Source organism: Schistocerca serialis, chromosome 1, assembly GCF_023864345.2.
Source record: "Schistocerca serialis cubense isolate TAMUIC-IGC-003099 chromosome 1, iqSchSeri2.2, whole genome shotgun sequence".
NCBI classification, from domain to species: Eukaryota; Metazoa; Arthropoda; class Insecta; order Orthoptera; family Acrididae; genus Schistocerca; species Schistocerca serialis.
Window position 1 is genome coordinate 519128384 of NC_064638.1, and position 21463 is coordinate 519149846.

Sequence of the window (21463 nt, forward strand, 5' to 3'; positions counted from 1 at the left end):
GGATGTTTCCAGAATGAGATTTTCACTCTGCAGCGGAGTGTGCGCTGATATGAAACTTCCTGGCAGATTAAAACTGTGTGCCCGACCGAGACTCGAACTCGGGACCTTTGCCTTTCGTGGGCAAGTGATTTACCATCTGAGCTACCGAAGCACGAATCACGCCCGGTACTCACAGCTTTACTTCTGCCAGTACCTCTTCACCTTCCTTCCAAGCTTTACAGAAGCTCTCCTGCGAACCTTGCAGAACTAGCACTCCTGAAAGAAAGGATATTGCGGAAACATGGCTTAGCCACAGCCTGGGGGATGTTTCCAGAATGAGATTTTCACTCTGCAGCGGAGTGTGCGCTGATATGAAACTTCCTGGCAGATTAAAACTGTGTGCCCGACCGAGACTCGAACTCGGGACCTTTGCCTTTCGCGGGCAAGTGCTCTACCATCTGAGCTACTGAAGCACGACTCACGCCCGGTACTCACAGCTTTACTTTTGCCAGTACCTCGTCTCCTACCTTCCAAACTTTACAGAAGCTCTCCTGCGAACCTTGCAGAACTAGCACTCCTGAAAGAAAGGATATTGTGGAGACATGGCTTAGGCACAGCCTGGGGGATGTTTCCAGAATGAGATTTTCACCCTGCAGCGGAGTGTGCGCTGATATGAAACTTCCTGGCAGATTAAAACTGTGTGCCCGACCGAGACTCGAACTCGGGACCTTTGCCTTTCGCGGGCAAGTGCTCTACCATCTGAGCTACCGAAGCACGACTCACGCCCGGTACTCACAGCTTTACTTCTGCCAGTACCTCGTCTCCTACCTTCCAAACTTTACAGAAGCTGTCCTGCGAACCTTGCAGAACTAGCACTCCTGAAAGAAAGGATATTGCGGAGACATGGCTTACGCACAGCCTGTGGGATGTTTCCAAAATGAGATTTTCACTCTGCAGCGGAGTGTGCGCTGACATGTAACTTCCTGGCAGATTAAAACTGTGTGCCCGACCGAGACTCAACCTCAGGACCTTTGCCTTTCGCGGGCAAGTGCTCTACCAACTGAGCTACCGAAGCACGACTCACGCCCGGTACTCACAGCTTTACTTCTGCCAGTACCTCGTCTCCTACCTTCCAAACTTTACAGAAGCTCTCCTGCGAACCTTGCAGAACTAGCACTCCTGAAAGAAAGGATATTGCGGAGACACGGCTTAGGCACAGCCTGGGGGATGTTTCCAGAATGAGATTTTCGCTCTGCAGCGGAGTGTGCGCTGATATGAAACTTCCTGGCAGATTAAAACTGTGTGCCCGACCGAGACTCGAACTCGGGACCTTTGCCTTTCGCGGGCAAGTGCTCTACCATCTGAGCTACCGAAGCACGACTCACGCCCGGTACTCACAGCTTTACTTCTGCCAGTACCTCGTCTCCTACCTTCCAAACTTTACAGAAGCTCTCCTGTGAACCTTGCAGAACTAGCACTCCTGAAAGAAAGGACATTGCGGAGACATGGCTTAGGCACAGCCTGGGGGATGTTTCCAGAATGAGATTTTCACTCTGCAGCGGAGTGTGTGCTGATATGAGACTTCCTGGCAGATTAAAACTGTGTGCCCGACCGAGACTCAACCTCAGGAACTTTGCCTTTCGCGGGCAAGTGCTCTACCATCTGAGCTACCGAAGCATGACTCAGGCCTGGTACTCACAGCTTTACTTCTGCCAGTACCTCGTCTCCTACCTTCCAAACTTTACAGAAGCTCTCCTGCGAATGTTGCAGAACTAGCACTCCTGAAAGAAAGGATATTGCAGAGACATGGCTTAGCCACAGCCTGGGGGATGTTTCCAGAATGAGATTTTCACTCTGCAGCGGAGTGTGCGCTGATATGAAACTTCCTGGCAGATTAAAACTGTGTGCCCGACCGAGACTCGAACTCGGGACCTTTGCCTTTCGCGGGCAAGTGATTTACCATCTGAGCTACCGAAGCACGAATCACGCCCGGTACTCACAGCTTTACTTCTGCCAGTACCTCTTCACCTACCTTCCAAGCTTTACAGAAGCTCTCCTGCGAACCTTGCAGAACTAGCACTCCTGAAAGAAAGGATATTGCGGCGACATGGCTTAGGCACAGGCTGGGGGATGTTTCCAGAATGAGATTTTCACTCTGCAGCGGACTGTGCGCTGATATGAAACTTCTTGGCAGATTAAAACTGTGTGCCCGACCGAGACTCGAACTCGGGACCTTTGCCTTTCGCGGGCAAGTGCTCTACCATCTGAGCTACCGAAGCACGACTCACGCCCGGTACTCACAGCTTTACTTCTGCCAGTACCTCGTCTCCTACCTTCCAAACATTACAGAAGCTCTCCTGCGAACCTTGCAGAACTAGCACTCCTGAAAGAAAGGATATTGCGGAGACATGGGTTAGGCACAGCCTGGGGGATGTTTCCAGAATGAGATTTTCACTCTGCAGCGGAGTGTGCGCTGATATGAAACTTCCTGGCAGATTAAAACCAAGTGCCCGGCCGAGACTCGAACTCTGGACCTTTGCCTTTCGCGGGCAAGTGCTCTACCATCTGAGCTACCGAAGCACGACTCACGCCCGGTACTCACAGCTTTACTTCTGCCAGTACCTCGTCTCCTACCTTCCAAACTTTCCGGAAACTCTCCTGCGAACCTTGCAGAACTAGCACTCCTGAAAGAAACGATATTGCGGAGACATGGCTTAGGCACAGCCTGGGGGATGTTTCCAGAATGAGATTTTCACTCTGCAGCGGAGTGTGCGCTGATATGAAACTTCCTGGCAGATTAAAACTGTGTGCCCGACCGAGACTCGAACTCGGGACCTTTGCCTTTCGCGGGCAAGTGCTCTACCATCTGAGCTACCGAAGCACAACTCACGCCCGGTACTCACAGCTTTACTTCTGCCAGTACCTCGTCTCCTACCTTCCAAACTTTACAGAAGCTGTCCTGCGAACCTTGCAGAACTAGCACTCCTGAAAGAAAGGATATTGCGGAGACATGGCTTAGGCACAGCCTGGGGGATGTTTCCAAAATGAGATTTTCACTCTGCAGCGGAGTGTGCGCTGATATGTAACTTCCTGGCAGATTAAAACTGTGTGCCCGACCTAGACTCGACCTCAGGACCTTTGCCTTTCGCGGGCAAGTGCTCTACCATCTGAGCTACCGAAGCACGACTCACGCCCGGTACTCACAGCTTTACTTCTGCCAGTACCTCGTCTCCTACCTTCCAAACTTTACAGAAGCTCTCCTGCGAACCTTGCAGAACTAGCACTCCTGAAAGAAACGATATTGCGGAGACATGGCTTAGCCACAACCTGGGGGATGTTTCCAGAATGAAATTTTCACTCTGCAGCGGAGTGTGCGCTGATATGAAACTTCCTGGCAGATTAAAACTGTGTGCCCGACTGAGACTCGAACTCAGGACATTTGCCTTTCGCGGGCAAGTGCTCTACCATCTGAGCTACCGAAGCATGATTCACGCCCGGTACTCACAGCTTTACTTCTGCCAGTACCTCGTCTCCTACCTTCCAAACTTCACAGAAGCTCTCCTGCGAACCTTGCAGAACTAGCACTCCTGAAAGAAAGGATATTGCGGAGACACGGACTAGGCACAGCCTGGGGGATGTTTCCAGAATGAGATTTTCGCTCTGCAGCGGAGTGTGCGCTGATATGAAACTTCCTGGCAGATTAAAACTGTGTGCCCGACCGAGACTCGAACTCGGAACCTTTGCCTTTCGCGGGCAAGTGCTCTACCATCTGAGCTACCAAAACACGACTCACGCCCGGTACTCACAGCTTTACTTCTGCCAGTACCTCGTCTCCTACTTTCCAAACTTTACAGAAGCTCTCCTGCGAACCTTGCAGAACTAGCACTCCTGAAAGAAAGGATATTGCGGAAACATGGGTTAGGCACAGCCTGTGGGATGTTTCCAGAATGAGATTTTCACTCTGCAGCGGAGTGTGTGCTGATATGAAACTTCCTGGCAGATTTAAACTGTGTGCCCGACCGAGACTCAAACTCGGGACCTTTGTCTTTCGCGGGCAAGTGCTCTACCATCTGAGCTACCGAAGCACGACTCACGCCCGGTACTCACAGCTTTACTTCTGCCAGTACCTCGTCTCCTACCTTCCAAACTTTACAGAAGCTCTCCTGCGAACCTTGCAGAACTAGCACTCCTGAAAGAAAGGACATTGCGGAGACATGGCTTACGCACAGCCTGGGGGATGTTTCCAGAATGAGATTTTCACTCTGCAGCGGAGTGTGTGCTGATATGAAACTTCCTTGCAGATTAAAACTGTGTGCCCGACCGAGACTCGACCTCAGGACCTTTGCCTTTCGCGGGCAAGTGCTCTACCATCTGAGCTACCGAAGCACGACTCAGGCCCGGTACTCACAGCTTTACTTCTGCCAGTACCTCGTCTCCTACCTTCCAAACTTTACAGAAGCTCTCCTGCGAACGTTGCAGAACTAGCACTCCTGAAAGAAAGGATATTGCGGAGACATGGCTTAGCCACAGCCTGGGGGATGTTTCCAGAATGAGATTTTCACTCTGCAGCGGAGTGTGCGCTGATATGAAACTTCCTGGCGGATTCAAACTGTGTGCCCGACCGAGACTCGAACTCGGGACCTTTGCCTTTCGCGGGCAAGTGCTCTACCATCTGAGCTACCGAAGCACGACTCACGCCCGGTACTCACAGCTTTACTTCTGCCAGTACTTCGTCTCCTACCTTCCAAACTTTACAGAAGCTCTCCTGCGAACCTTGCAGAACTAGCACTCCTGAAAGAAAGGATATTGCGGAGACATGGCTTAGCCACAGCCTGGGGGATGTTTCCAGAATGAGATTTTCACTCTCCAGCGGAGTGTGCGCTGATATGAAACTTCCTGGCAGATTAAACTGTGTGCCCGACCGAGACTCGAACTCGGGACCTTTGCCTTTCGCGGGCAAGTGATTTACCATCTGAGCTACCGAAGCACGAATCACGCCCGGTACTCACAGCTTTACTTCTGCCAGTACCTCTTCACCTACCTTCCAAGCTTTACAGAAGCTCTCCTGCGAACCTTACAGAACTAGCACTCCTGAAAGAAAGGATATTGCGGAGACATGGCTTAGGCACAGCCTGGGGGATGTTTCCAGAATGAGATTTTCACTCTGCAGCGGAGTGTGCGCTGATATGAAATTCCTGGCAGATTAAAACTGTGTGCCCGACCGAGACTCGAACTCGGGACCTTTGCCTTTCGCGGGAGGTGCTCTATCATCTGAGCTACCGAAGCACGACTCACGCCCGGTACTCACAGCTTTACTTCTGCCAGTACCTCGTCTCCTACCTTCCAAACATTACAGAAGCTCTCCTGCGAACCTTGCAGAACTAGCACTCCTGAAAGAAAGGATATTGCGGAGACATGGCTTAGCCACAGCCTGGGGGATGTTTCCAGAATGAGATTTTCACTCTGCAGCGGAGTGTGCGCTGATATGAAACTTCCTGGCAGATTAAATTTGTGTGCCCAACGGAGTTTCGAACTCGGGACCTTTGCCTTTCGCGGGCAAGTGCTCTACCATCTGAGCTACGGAAGCACGACTCACGCCTGGTACTCACAGCTTTACTTCTGCCAGTACCTCGTCTCCTACCTTCCAAACTTTACAGAAGCTCTCCTGCGAACCTTGCAGAAGTAGCGCTCCTGAAAGAAAGGATATTGCGGAAACATGGGTTAGGCACAGCCTGTGGGATGTTTCCAGAATGAGATTTTCACTCTGCAGCGGAGTGTGTGCTGATATGAAACTTCCTGGCAGATTTAAACTGTGTGCCCGACCGAGACTCAAACTCGGGACCTTTGTCTTTCGCGGGCAAGTGCTCTACCATCTGAGCTACCGAAGCACGACTCACGCCCGGTACTCACAGCTTTACTTCTGCCAGTACCTCGTCTCCTACCTTCCAAACTTTACAGAAGCTCTCCTGCGAACCTTGCAGAACTAGCACTCCTGAAAGAAAGGACATTGCGGAGACATGGCTTACGCACAGCCTGGGGGATGTTTCCAGAATGAGATTTTCACTCTGCAGCGGAGTGTGCACTGATATGAAACTTCCTGGCAGATTAAAACTGTGTGCCCGACCGAGACTCGAACTCGGGACCTTTGCCTTTCGCGGGCAAGTGCTCTACCATCTGAGCTACCGAAGCACGACTCACGCCCGGTACTCACAGCTTTACTTCTGCCAGTACTTCGTCTCCTACCTTCCAAACTTTACAGAAGCTCTCCTGCGAACCTTGCAGAACTAGCACTCCTGAAAGAAAGGATATTGCGGAGACATGGCTTAGCCACAGCCTGGGGGATGTTTCCAGAATGAGATTTTCACTCTCCAGCGGAGTGTGCGCTGATATGAAACTTCCTGGCAGATTAAACTGTGTGCCCGACCGAGACTCGAACTCGGGACCTTTGCCTTTCGCGGGCAAGTGATTTACCATCTGAGCTACCGAAGCACGAATCACGCCCGGTACTCACAGCTTTACTTCTGCCAGTACCTCTTCACCTACCTTCCAAGCTTTACAGAAGCTCTCCTGCGAACCTTACAGAACTAGCACTCCTGAAAGAAAGGATATTGCGGAGACATGGCTTAGGCACAGCCTGGGGGATGTTTCCAGAATGAGATTTTCACTCTGCAGCGGAGTGTGCGCTGATATGAAATTCCTGGCAGATTAAAACTGTGTGCCCGACCGAGACTCGAACTCGGGACCTTTGCCTTTCGCGGGAGGTGCTCTACCATCTGAGCTACCGAAGCACGACTCACGCCCGGTACTCACAGCTTTACTTCTGCCAGTACCTCGTCTCCTACCTTCCAAACATTACAGAAGCTCTCCTGCGAACCTTGCAGAACTAGCACTCCTGAAAGAAAGGATATTGCGGAGACATGGCTTAGCCACAGCCTGGGGGATGTTTCCAGAATGAGATTTTCACTCTGCAGCGGAGTGTGCGCTGATATGAAACTTCCTGGCAGATTAAATTTGTGTGCCCAACGGAGTTTCGAACTCGGGACCTTTGCCTTTCGCGGGCAAGTGCTCTACCATCTGAGCTACGGAAGCACGACTCACACCTGGTACTCACAGCTTTACTTCTGCCAGTACCTCGTCTCCTACCTTCCAAACTTTACAGAAGCTCTCCTGCGAACCTTGCAGAAGTAGCGCTCCTGAAAGAAAGGATATTGCGGAGACATGGCTTAGGCACAGCCTGGGGGATGTTTCCAGAATGAGATTTTCACTCTGCAGCGGAGTGTGTGCTGATATGAAACTTCCTGGCAGATTAAAACTGTGTGCCCGACCGAGACTCGAACTCGGGACCTTTGCCTTTCGCGGGCAAGTGATTTACCATCTGAGCTACGGAAGCACGAATCACGCCCGGTACTCACAGCTTTACTTCTGCCAGTACCTCTTCACCTACCTTCCAAGCTTTACAGAAGCTCTCCTGCGAACCTTGCAGAACTAGCACTCCTGAAAGAAAGGATATTGCGTAGACATGGCTTAGGCACAGCCTGGGGGATGTTTCCAGAATGAGATTTTCACTCTGCAGCGGAGTGTGCGCTGATATGAAACTTCCTGGCAGATTAAAACTGTGTGCCCGACCGAGACTCGAACTCGGGACCTTTGCCTTTCGCGGGCAAGTGCTCTACCATCTGAGCTACCGAAGCACGACTCACGCCCGGTACTCACAGCTTTACTTCTGCCAGTACCTCGTCTCCTACCTTCCAAACTTTACAGAAGCTCTCCTGCGAACCTTGCAGAACTAGCACTCCTGAAAAAAACGATATTGCGGAGACATGGCTTAGCCACAACCTGGGGGATGTTTCCAGAATGAAATTTTCACTCTGCAGCGGAGTGTGCGCTGATATGAAACTTCCTGGCAGATTAAAACTGTGTGCCTGACTGAGACTCGAACTCCGGACCTTTGCCTTTCGCGGGCAAGTGCTCTACCATCTGAGCTACCGAAGCACGACTCACGCCCGGTACTCACAGCTTTACTTCTGCCAGTACCTCGTCTCCTACCTTCCAAACTTTACAGAAGCTCTCCTGCGAACCTTGCAGAACTAGCACTCCTGAAAGAAAGGATATTGCGGAGACATGGCTTAGCCACACCCTGGGGGATGTTTCCAGAATGAGATTTTCACTCTGCAGCGGAGTGTGCGCTGATATGAAACTTCCTGGCAGATTAAAACTGTGTGCCCGACCGAGACTCGAACTCGGGACCTTTGCCTTTCGCGGGCAAGTGCTCTACCATCTGAGCTACCGAAGCACGACTCACGCCCGGTACTCACAGCTTTACTTCTGCCAGTACCTCGTCTCCTACCTTCCAAACATTACAGAAGCTCTCCTGCGAACCTTGCAGAACTGGCACTCCTGAAAGAAAGGATATTGCGGAGACATGGGTTAGGCACAGCCTGGGGGATGATTCCAGAATGAGATTTTCACTCTGCAGCGGAGTGTGTGCTGATATGAAACTTCCTGGCAGATTTAAACTGTGTGCCCGACCGAGACTCGAACTCTGGACCTTTGCCTTTCGCGGGCAAGTGATTTACCATCTGAGCTACCGAAGCACGACTCACGCCCGGTACTCACAGCTTTACTTCTGCCAGTACCTCGTCTCCTACCTTCCAAACTTTACAGAAGCTCTCCTGCGAACCTTGCAGAACTAGCACTACTGAAAGAAAGGACATTGGGGAGACATGGCTTACGCACAGCCTGGGGGATGTTTCCAGAATGAGATTTTCACTCTGCAGCGGAGTGTGTGCTGATATGAAACTTCCTGGCAGATTAAAACTGTGTGCCCGACCGAGACTCGACCTCAGGACCTTTGCCTTTCGCGGGCAAGTGCTCTACCATCTGAGCTACCGAAGCACGACTCAGGCCCGGTACTCACAGCTTTACTTCTGCCAGTACCTCGTCTCCTACCTTCCAAACTTTACAGAAGCTCTCCTGCGAACATTGCAGAAGTAGCACTCCTGAAAGAAAGGATATTGCGGAGACATGGCTTAGCCACAGCCTGGGGGATGTTTCCAGAATGCGATTTTCACTCTGAAGCGGAGTGTGCACTGATATGAAACTTCCTGGCAGATTAAAACTGTGTGCCCGACCGAGACTCGAACTCGGGACCTTTGCCTTTCGCGGGCAAGTGCTCTACCATCTGAGCTACCGAAGCACGACTCACGCCCGTTACTCACAGCTTTACTTCTGCCAGTACCTTGTCTCCTACCTTCCAAACTTTACAGAAGCTCGCCTGCGAACCTTGCAGAACTAGCACTCCTGTAAGAAAGGATATTGCGGAGACATGGCTTAGGCACAGCCTGGGGGATGTTTCCAGAATGAGATTCTCACTCTGCAGCGGAGTGTGCGGTGATATGAAACTTCCTGGCAGATTAAAACTGTGTGCCCGACCGAGACTCGAACTCGGGACCTTTGCCTTTCGCGGGCAAGTGCTCTACCATCTGAGCTACCGAAGCACGACTCACGCCCGGTACTCACAGCTTTACTTCTGCCAGTACTTCGTCTCCTACCTTCCAAACTTTACAGAAGCTCTCCTGCGAACCTTGCAGAACTAGCACTCCTGAATGAAAGGATATTGCGGAGACATGGCTTAGCCACAGCCTGGGGGATGTTTCCAGAATGAGATTTTCACTCTCCAGCGGAGTGTGCGCTGATATGAAACTTCCTGGCAGATTAAAACTGTGTGCCCGACCGAGACTCGAACTCGGGACCTTTGCCTTTCGCGGGCAAGTGATTTACCATCTGAGCTACCGAAGCACGAATCACGCCCGGTACTCACAGCTTTACTTCTGCCAGTACCTCTTCACCTACCTTCCAAGCTTTACAGAAGCTCTCCTGCGAACCTTGCAGAACTAGCACTCCTGAAAGAAAGGATATTGCGGAGACATGGCTTAGGCACAGCCTGGGGGATGTTTCCAGAATGAGATTTTCACTCTGCAGCGGAGTGTGCGCTGATATGAAACTTCGTGGCAGATTAAAACTGTGTGCCCGACCGAGACTCGAACTCGGGACCTTTGCCTTTCGCGGGAGGTGCTCTACCATCTGAGCTACCGAAGCACGACTCACGCCCGGTACTCACAGCTTTACTTCTGCCAGTACCTCGTCTCCTACCTTCCAAACATTACAGAAGCTCTCCTGCGAACCTTGCAGAACTAGCACTCCTGAAAGAAAGGATATTGCGGAGACATGGCTTAGCCACAGCCTGGGGGAAGTTTCCAGAATGAGATTTTCACTCTGCAGCGGAGTGTGCGCTGATATGAAACTTCCTGGCAGATTAAAACTGTGTGCCCGACCAAGACTCGAACTGGGGACCTTTGCCTGTCGCGGGCAAGTGCTCTACCAACTGAGCTACCGAAGCACGACTCACGCCCGGTACTCACAGCTTTACTTCTGCCAGTACGTCGTCTTCTACCTTCCAAACTTTACAGAAGCTCTCCTGCGAACCTTGCAGAACTAGCACTCCTGAAAGAAAAGATATTGCGGAGACATGGCTTAGCCACAGCCTGGGGGATGTTTCCAGAATGAGATTTTCACTCTGCAGCGGAGTGTGTGCTGATATGAAACTTCCTGGCAGATTAAAACTGTGTGCCCAACCGAGTTTCGAACTCGGGACCTTTGCCTTTCGCGGGCAAGTGCTCTACCATCTGAGCTACGGAAGCACGACTCACGCCTGGTACTCACAGCTTTACTTCTGCCAGTACCTCGTCTCCTACCTTCCAAACTTTACAGAAGCTCTCCTGCGAACCTTGCAGAAGTAGCGCTCCTGAAAGAAAGGATATTGCGGAGACATGGCTTAGGCACAGCCTGGGGGATGTTTCCAGAATGAGATTTTCACTCTGCAGCGGAGTGTGCGCTGATATGAAACTTCCTGGCAGATTAAAACTGTGTGCCCGACCGAGACTCGAACTCGGGACCTTTGCCTTTCGCGGGCAAGTGATTTACCATCTGAGCTACCGAAGCACGAATCACGCCCGGTACTCACAGCTTTACTTCTGCCAGTACCTCTTCACCTACCTTCCAAGCTTTACAGAAGCTCTCCTGCGAACCTTGCGGAACTAGCACTCCTGAAAGAAAGGATATTGCGGAGACATGGCTTAGACACAGCCTGGGGGATGTTTCCAGAATGAGATTTTCACTCCGCAGCGGAGTGTGCGCTGATATGAAACTTCCTGGCAGATTAAAACTGTGTGCCCGACCGAGACTCGAACTCGGGACCTTTGCCTTTCGCGGGCAAGTGGTCTACCATATGAGCTTCCGAAGCACGACTCACGCCCGGTACTCACAGCTTTACTTCTGCCAGTACCTCGTCTCCTACCTTCCAAACTTTACAGAAGCTCTCCTGCGAACCTTGCAGAACTAGCACTCCTGAATGAAAGGATATTGCGGAGACATGGCTTAGCCACAGCCTGGGGGATGTTTCCAGAATGAGATTTTCACTCTGCAGTGAAGTGTGCGCTGATATGAAACTTCCTGGCAGATTAAAACTGTGTGCCCGACCGAGACTCGAACTCTGGACCTTTGCCTTTCGCGGGCAAGTGCTCTACCATCTGAGCTACCGAAGCACGACTCACGCCCGGTACTCACAGCTTTACTTCTGCCAGTACTTCGTCTCCTACCTTCCAAACTTTACAGAAGCTCTCCTGCGAACCTTGCAGAACTAGCACTCCTGAAAGAAAGGATATTGCGGAGACATGGCTTAGCCACAGCCTGGGGGATGTTTCCAGAATGAGATTTTCACTCTCCAGCGGAGTGTGCGCTGATATGAAACTTCCTGGCAGATTAAACTGTGTGCCCGACCGAGACTCGAACTCGGGACCTTTGCCTTTCGCGGGCAAGTGATTTACCATCTGAGCTACCGAAGCACGAATCACGCCCGGTACTCACAGCTTTACTTCTGCCAGTACCTCTTCACCTACCTTCCAAGCTTTACAGAAGCTCTCCTGCGAACCTTACAGAACTAGCACTCCTGAAAGAAAGGATATTGCGGAGACATGGCTTAGGCACAGCCTGGGGGATGTTTCCAGAATGAGATTTTCACTCTGCAGCGGAGTGTGCGCTGATATGAAATTCCTGGCAGATTAAAACTGTGTGCCCGACCGAGACTCGAACTCGGGACCTTTGCCTTTCGCGGGAGGTGCTCTACCATCTGAGCTACCGAAGCACGACTCACGCCCGGTACTCACAGCTTTACTTCTGCCAGTACCTCGTCTCCTACCTTCCAAACATTACAGAAGCTCTCCTGCGAACCTTGCAGAACTAGCACTCCTGAAAGAAAGGATATTGCGGAGACATGGCTTAGCCACAGCCTGGGGGATGTTTCCAGAATGAGATTTTCACTCTGCAGCGGAGTGTGCGCTGATATGAAACTTCCTGGCAGATTAAATTTGTGTGCCCAACGGAGTTTCGAACTCGGGACCTTTGCCTTTCGCGGGCAAGTGCTCTACCATCTGAGCTACGGAAGCACGACTCACACCTGGTACTCACAGCTTTACTTCTGCCAGTACCTCGTCTCCTACCTTCCAAACTTTACAGAAGCTCTCCTGCGAACCTTGCAGAAGTAGCGCTCCTGAAAGAAAGGATATTGCGGAAACATGGGTTAGGCACAGCCTGTGGGATGTTTCCAGAATGAGATTTTCACTCTGCAGCGGAGTGTGTGCTGATATGAAACTTCCTGGCAGATTTAAACTGTGTGCCCGACCGAGACTCAAACTCGGGACCTTTGTCTTTCGCGGGCAAGTGCTCTACCATCTGAGCTACCGAAGCACGACTCACGCCCGGTACTCACAGCTTTACTTCTGCCAGTACCTCGTCTCCTACCTTCCAAACTTTACAGAAGCTCTCCTGCGAACCTTGCAGAACTAGCACTCCTGAAAGAAAGGATATTGCGGAGACATGGCTTAGCCACACCCTGGGGGATGTTTCCAGAATGAGATTTTCACTCTGCAGCGGAGTGTGCGCTGATATGAAACTTCCTGGCAGATTAAAACTGTGTGCCCGACCGAGACTCGAACTCGGGACCTTTGCCTTTCGCGGGCAAGTGCTCTACCATCTGAGCTACCGAAGCACGACTCACGCCCGGTACTCACAGCTTTACTTCTGCCAGTACCTCGTCTCCTACCTTCCAAAGTTTACAGAAGCTCTCCTGCGAACCTTGCAGAACTGGCACTCCTGAAAGAAAGGATATTGCGGAGACACGGCTTAGGCACAGCCTGGGGCATGTTTCCAGAATGAGATTTTCGCTCTGCAGCGGAGTGTGCGCTGATATGAAACTTCCTGGCAGATTAAAACTGTGTGCCCGACCGAGACTCGAACTCCGGACCTTTGCCTTTCGCGGGCAAGTGCTCTATCATCTGAGCTACCAAAGCACGACTCACGCCCGGTACTCACAGCTTTACTTCTGCCAGTACCTCGTCTCCTACTTTCCAAACTTTACAGAAGCTCTCCTGCGAACCTTGCAGAACTAGCACTCCTGAAAGAAAGGATATTGCGGAGACATGGGTTAGGCACAGCCTGGGGGATGATTCCAGAATGAGATTTTCACTCTGCAGCGGAGTGTGTGCTGATATGAAACTTCCTGGCAGATTTAAACTGTGTGCCCGACCGAGACTCGAACTCTGGACCTTTGCCTTTCGCGGGCAAGTGATTTACCATCTGAGCTACCGAAGCACGACTCACGCCCGGTACTCACAGCTTTACTTCTGCCAGTACCTCGTCTCCTACCTTCCAAACTTTACAGAAGCTCTCCTGCGAACCTTGCAGAACTAGCACTACTGAAAGAAAGGACATTGGGGAGACATGGCTTACGCACAGCCTGGGGGATGTTTCCAGAATGAGATTTTCACTCTGCAGCGGAGTGTGTGCTGATATGAAACTTCCTGGCAGATTAAAACTGTGTGCCCGACCGAGACTCGACCTCAGGACCTTTGCCTTTCGCGGGCAAGTGCTCTACCATCTGAGCTACCGAAGCACGACTCAGGCCCGGTACTCACAGCTTTACTTCTGCCAGTACCTCGTCTCCTACCTTCCAAACTTTACAGAAGCTCTCCTGCGAACATTGCAGAACTAGCACTCCTGAAAGAAAGGATATTGCGGAGACATGGCTTAGCCACAGCCTGGGGGATGTTTCCAGAATGAGATTTTCACTCTGAAGCGGAGTGTGCACTGATATGAAACTTCCTGGCAGATTAAAACTGTGTGCCCGACCGAGACTCGAACTCGGGACCTTTGCCTTTCGCGGGCAAGTGCTCTACCATCTGAGCTACCGAAGCACGACTCACGCCCGTTACTCACAGCTTTACTTCTGCCAGTACCTTGTCTCCTACCTTCCAAACTTTACAGAAGCTCGCCTGCGAACCTTGCAGAACTAGCACTCCTGTAAGAAAGGATATTGCGGAGACATGGCTTAGGCACAGCCTGGGGGATGTTTCCAGAATGAGATTCTCACTCTGCAGCGGAGTGTGCGGTGATATGAAACTTCCTGGCAGATTAAAACTGTGTGCCCGACCGAGACTCGAACTCGGGACCTTTGCCTTTCGCGGGCAAGTGCTCTACCATCTGAGCTACCGAAGCACGACTCACGCCCGGTACTCACAGCTTTACTTCTGCCAGTACTTCGTCTCCTACCTTCCAAACTTTACAGAAGCTCTCCTGCAAACCTTGCAGAACTAGCACTCCTGAATGAAAGGATATTGCGGAGACATGGCTTAGCCACTGCCTGGGGGATGTTTCCAGAATGAGATTTTCACTCTCCAGCGGAGTGTGCGCTGATATGAAACTTCCTGGCAGATTAAAACTGTGTGCCCGACCGAGACTCGAACTCGGGACCTTTGCCTTTCGCGGGCAAGTGATTTACCATCTGAGCTACCGAAGCACGAATCACGCCCGGTACTCACAGCTTTACTTCTGCCAGTACCTCTTCACCTACCTTCCAAGCTTTACAGAAGCTCTCCTGCGAACCTTGCAGAACTAGCACTCCTGAAAGAAAGGATATTGCGGAGACATGGCTTAGGCACAGCCTGGGGGATGTTTCCAGAATGAGATTTTCACTCTGCAGCGGAGTGTGCGCTGATATGAAACTTCGTGGCAGATTAAAACTGTGTGCCCGACCGAGACTCGAACTCGGGACCTTTGCCTTTCGCGGGAGGTGCTCTACCATCTGAGCTACCGAAGCACGACTCACGCCCGGTACTCACAGCTTTACTTCTGCCAGTACCTCGTCTCCTACCTTCCAAACATTACAGAAGCTCTCCTGCGAACCTTGCAGAACTAGCACTCCTGAAAGAAAGGATATTGCGGAGACATGGCTTAGCCACAGCCTGGGGGAAGTTTCCAGAATGAGATTTTCACTCTGCAGCGGAGTGTGCGCTGATATGAAACTTCCTGGCAGATTAAAACTGTGTGCCCGACCAAGACTCGAACTCGGGACCTTTGCCTTTCGCGGGCAAGTGCTCTACCAACTGAGCTACCGAAGCACGACTCACGCCCGGTACTCACAGCTTTACTTCTGCCAGTACGTCGTCTTCTACCTTCCAAACTTTACAGAAGCTCTCCTGCGAACCTTGCAGAACTAGCACTCCTGAAAGAAAAGATATTGCGGAGACATGGCTTAGCCACAGCCTGGGGGATGTTTCCAGAATGAGATTTTCACTCTGCAGCGGAGTGTGCGCTGATATGAAACTTCCTGGCAGATTAAAACTGTGTGCCCAACCGAGTTTCGAACTCGGGACCTTTGCCTTTCGCGGGCAAGTGCTCTACCATCTGAGCTACGGAAGCACGACTCACGCCTGGTACTCACAGCTTTACTTCTGCCAGTACCTCGTCTCCTACCTTCCAAACTTTACAGAAGCTCTCCTGCGAACCTTGCAGAAGTAGCGCTCCTGAAAGAAAGGATATTGCGGAGACATGGCTTAGGCACAGCCTGGGGGATGTTTCCAGAATGAGATTTTCACTCTGCAGCGGAGTGTGCGCTGATATGAAACTTCCTGGCAGATTAAAACTGTGTGCCCGACCGAGACTCGAACTCGGGACCTTTGCCTTTCGCGGGCAAGTGATTTACCATCTGAGCTACCGAAGCACGAATCACGCCCGGTACTCACAGCTTTACTTCTGCCAGTACCTCTTCACCTACCTTCCAAGCTTTACAGAAGCTCTCCTGCGAACCTTGCGGAACTAGCACTCCTGAAAGAAAGGATATTGCGGAGACATGGCTTAGACACAGCCTGGGGGATGTTTCCAGAATGAGATTTTCACTCCGCAGCGGAGTGTGCGCTGATATGAAACTTCCTGGCAGATTAAAACTGTGTGCCCGACCGAGACTCGAACTCGGGACCTTTGCCTTTCGCGGGCAAGTGGTCTACCATATGAGCTTCCGAAGCACGACTCACGCCCGGTACTCACAGCTTTACTTCTGCCAGTACCTCGTCTCCTACCTTCCAAACTTTACAGAAGCTCTCCTGCGAACCTTGCAGAACTAGCACTCCTGAAAGAAAGGATATTGCGGAGACATGGCTTAGCCACAGCCTGGGGGATGATTCCAGAATGAGATTTTCACTCTGCAGTGAAGTGTGCGCTGATATGAAACTTCCTGGCAGATTAAAACTGTGTGCCCGACCGAGACTCGAACTCTGGACCTTTGCCTTTCGCGGGCAAGTGCTCTACCATCTGAGCTACCGAAGCACGACTCACGCCCGGTACTCACAGCTTTACTTCTGCCAGTACTTCGTCTCCTACCTTCCAAACTTTACAGAAGCTCTCCTGCGAACCTTGCAGAACTAGCACTCCTGAAAGAAAGGATATTGCGGAGACATGGCTTAGCCACAGCCTGGGGGATGTTTCCAGAATGAGATTTTCACTCTCCAGCGGAGTGTGCGCTGATATGAAACTTCCTGGCAGATTAAACTGTGTGCCCGACCGAGACTCGAACTCGGGACCTTTGCCTTTCGCGGGCAAGTGATTTACCATCTGAGCTACCGAAGCACGAATCACGCCCGGTACTCACAGCTTTACTTCTGCCAGTACCTCTTCACCTACCTTCCAAGCTTTACAGAAGCTCTCCTGCGAACCTTACAGAACTAGCACTCCTGAAAGAAAGGATATTGCGGAGACATGGCTTAGGCACAGCCTGGGGGATGTTTCCAGAATGAGATTTTCACTCTGCAGCGGAGTGTGCGCTGATATGAAATTCCTGGCAGATTAAAACTGTGTGCCCGACCGAGACTCGAACTCGGGACCTTTGCCTTTCGCGGGCAAGTGATTTACCATCTGAGCTACCGAAGCACGAATCACGCCCGGTACTCACAGCTTTACTTCTGCCAGTACCTCTTCACCTACCTTCCAAGCTTTACAGAAGCTCTCCTGCGAACCTTGCAGAACTAGCACTCCTGAAAGAAAGGATATTGCGGAGACATGGCTTAGGCACAGCCTGGGGGATGTTTCCAGAATGAGATTTTCACTCTGCAGCGGAGTGTGCGCTGATATGAAACTTCGTGGCAGATTAAAACTGTGTGCCCGACCGAGACTCGAACTCGGGACCTTTGCCTTTCGCGGGAGGTGCTCTACCATCTGAGCTACCGAAGCACGACTCACGCCCGGTACTCACAGCTTTACTTCTGCCAGTACCTCGTCTCCTACCTTCCAAACATTACAGAAGCTCTCCTGCGAACCTTGCAGAACTAGCACTCCTGAAAGAAAGGATATTGCGGAGACATGGCTTAGCCACAGCCTGGGGGAAGTTTCCAGAATGAGATTTTCACTCTGCAGCGGAGTGTGCGCTGATATGAAACTTCCTGGCAGATTAAAACTGTGTGCCCGACCAAGACTCGAACTCGGGACCTTTGCCTTTCGCGGGCAAGTGCTCTACCAACTGAGCTACCGAAGCACGACTCACGCCCGGTACTCACAGCTTTACTTCTGCCAGTACGTCGTCTTCTACCTTCCAAACTTTACAGAAGCTCTCCTGCGAACCTTGCAGAACTAGCACTCCTGAAAGAAAAGATATTGCGGAGACATGGCTTAGCCACAGCCTGGGGGATGTTTCCAGAATGAGATTTTCACTCTGCAGCGGAGTGTGCGCTGATATGAAACTTCCTGGCAGATTAAAACTGTGTGCCCAACCGAGTTTCGAACTCGGGACCTTTGCCTTTCGCGGGCAAGTGCTCTACCATCTGAGCTACGGAAGCACGACTCACGCCTGGTACTCACAGCTTTACTTCTGCCAGTACCTCGTCTCCTACCTTCCAAACTTTACAGAAGCTCTCCTGCGAACCTTGCAGAAGTAGCGCTCCTGAAAGAAAGGATATTGCGGAGACATGGCTTAGGCACAGCCTGGGGGATGTTTCCAGAATGAGATTTTCACTCTGCAGCGGAGTGTGCGCTGATATGAAACTTCCTGGCAGATTAAAACTGTGTGCCCGACCGAGACTCGAACTCGGGACCTTTGCCTTTCGCGGGCAAGTGATTTACCATCTGAGCTACCGAAGCACGAATCACGCCCGGTACTCACAGCTTTACTTCTGCCAGTACCTCTTCACCTACCTTCCAAGCTTTACAGAAGCTCTCCTGCGAACCTTGCGGAACTAGCACTCCTGAAAGAAAGGATATTGCGGAGACATGGCTTAGACACAGCCTGGGGGATGTTTCCAGAATGAGATTTTCACTCCGCAGCGGAGTGTGCGCTGATATGAAACTTCCTGGCAGATTAAAACTGTGTGCCCGACCGAGACTCGAACTCGGGACCTTTGCCTTTCGCGGGCAAGTGGTCTACCATATGAGCTTCCGAAGCACGACTCACGCCCGGTACTCACAGCTTTACTTCTGCCAGTACCTCGTCTCCTACCTTCCAAACTTTACAGAAGCTCTCCTGCGAACCTTGCAGAACTAGCACTCCTGAAAGAAAGGATATTGCGGAGACATGGCTTAGCCACAGCCTGGGGGATGATTCCAGAATGAGATTTTCACTCTGCAGTGAAGTGTGCGCTGATATGAAACTTCCTGGCAGATTAAAACTGTGTGCCCGACCGAGACTCGAACTCTGGACCTTTGCCTTTCGCGGGCAAGTGCTCTACCATCTGAGCTACCGAAGCACGACTCACGCCCGGTACTCACAGCTTTACTTCTGCCAGTACTTCGTCTCCTACCTTCCAAACTTTACAGAAGCTCTCCTGCGAACCTTGCAGAACTAGCACTCCTGAATGAAAGGATATTGCGGAGACATGGCTTAGCCACAGCCTGGGGGATGTTTCCAGAATGAGATTTTCACTCTCCAGCGGAGTGTGCGCTGATATGAAACTTCCTGGCAGATTAAACTGTGTGCCCGACCGAGACTCGAACTCGGGACCTTTGCCTTTCGCGGGCAAGTGATTTACCATCTGAGCTACCGAAGCACGAATCACGCCCGGTACTCACAGCTTTACTTCTGCCAGTACCTCTTCACCTACCTTCCAAGCTTTACAGAAGCTCTCCTGCGAACCTTACAGAACTAGCACTCCTGAAAGAAAGGATATTGCGGAGACATGGCTTAGGCACAGCCTGGGGGATGTTTCCAGAATGAGATTTTCACTCTGCAGCGGAGTGTGCGCTGATATGAAATTCCTGGCAGATTAAAACTGTGTGCCCGACCGAGACTCGAACTCGGGACCTTTGCCTTTCGCGGGAGGTGCTCTACCATCTGAGCTACCGAAGCACGACTCACGCCCGGTACTCACAGCTTTACTTCTGCCAGTACCTCGTCTCCTACCTTCCAAACATTACAGAAGCTCTCCTGCGAACCTTGCAGAACTAGCACTCCTGAAAGAAAGGATATTGCGGAGACATGGCTTAGCCACAGCCTGGGGGATGTTTCCAGAATGAGATTTTCACTCTGCAGCGGAGTGTGCGCTGATATGAAACTTACTGGCAGATTAAATTTGTGTGCCCAACGGAGTTTCGAACTCGGGACCTTTGCCTTTCGCGGGCAAGTGCTCTACCATCTGAGCTACGGAAGCACGACTCACACCTGGTACTCACAGCTTTACTTCTGCCAGTACCTCGTCTCCTACCTTCCAAACTTTACAGAAGCTCTCCTGCGAACCTTGCAGAAGTAGCGCTCCTGAAAGAAAGGATATTGCGGAAACATGGGTTAGGCACAGCCTGTGGGATGTTTCCAGAATGAGATTTTCACTCTGCAGCGGAGTGTGTGCTGATATGAAACTTCCTGGCAGATTTAAACTGTGTGCCCGACCGAGACTCAAACTCGGGGCCTTTGTCTTTCGCGGGCAAGTGCTCTACCATCTGAGCTACCGAAGCACGACTCACGCCCGGTACTCACAGCTTTACTTCTGCCAGTACCTCGTCTCCTACCTTCCAAACTTTACAGAAGCTCTCCTGCGAACCTTGCAGAACTAGCACTCCTGAAAGAAAGGACATTGCGGAGACATGGCTTACGCACAGCCTGGGGGATGTTTCCAGAATGAGATTTTCACTCTGCAGCGGAGTGTGCACTGATATGAAACTTCCTGGCAGATTAAAACTGTGTGCCCGACCGAGACTCGAACTCGGGACCTTTGCCTTTCGCGGGCAAGTGCTCTACCATCTGAGCTACCGATGCACGACTCACGCCCGGTACTCACAGCTTTACTTCTGCCAATACCTTGTCTCCTACCTTCCAAACTTTACAGAAGCTCGCCTGCGAACCTTGCAGAACTAGCACTCCTGAAAGAAAGGATATTGCGGAGACATGGCTTAGGCACAGCCTGGGGGATGTTTCCAGAATGAGATTTTCACTCTGCAGCGGAGTGTGCGCTGATATGAAACTTCCTGGCGGATTCAAACTGTGTGCCCGACCGAGACTCGAACTCGGGACCTTTGCCTTTCGCGGGCAAGTGCTCTACCATCTGAGCTACCGAAGCACGACTCACGCCCGGTACTCACAGCTTTACTTCTGCCAGTACTTCGTCTCCTACCTTCCAAACTTTACAGAAGCTCTCCTGCGATCCTTGCAGAAGTAGCGCTCCTGAAAGAAAGGATATTGCGGAGACATGGCTTAGCCACAGCCTGGGGGATGTTTCCAGAATGAGATTTTCACTCTGCAGCGGAGTGTGTGCTGATATGAAACTTCCTGGCAGATTAAAACTGTGTGCCCGACCGAGACTCGAACTCGGGACCTTTGCCTTTCGCGGGCAAGTGATTTACCATCTGAGCTACGGAAGCACGAATCACGCCCGGTACTCACAGCTTTACTTCTGCCAGTACCTCTTCACCTACCTTCCAAGCTTTACAGAAGCTCTCCTGCGAACCTTGCAGAACTAGCACTCCTGAAAGAAAGGATATTGCGGAGACATGGCTTAGCCACAGCCTGGGGGATGTTTCCAGAATGAGATTTTCACTCTGCAGTGAAGTGTGCGCTGATATGAAACTTCCTGGCAGATTAAAACTGTGTGCCCGACCGAGACTCGAACTCGGGACCTTT

General features: G+C 51.4%; 1 protein-coding gene across 1 annotated transcript in view; it reads left to right on the top strand.

The window, feature by feature from the left end:
• The window catches only part of LOC126474350 (ubiquitin-like modifier-activating enzyme 5), a 146398-nt gene that overhangs the window by 20259 nt on the left and 104676 nt on the right, over positions 1 to 21463 (top strand). The window lies entirely within an intron of this gene.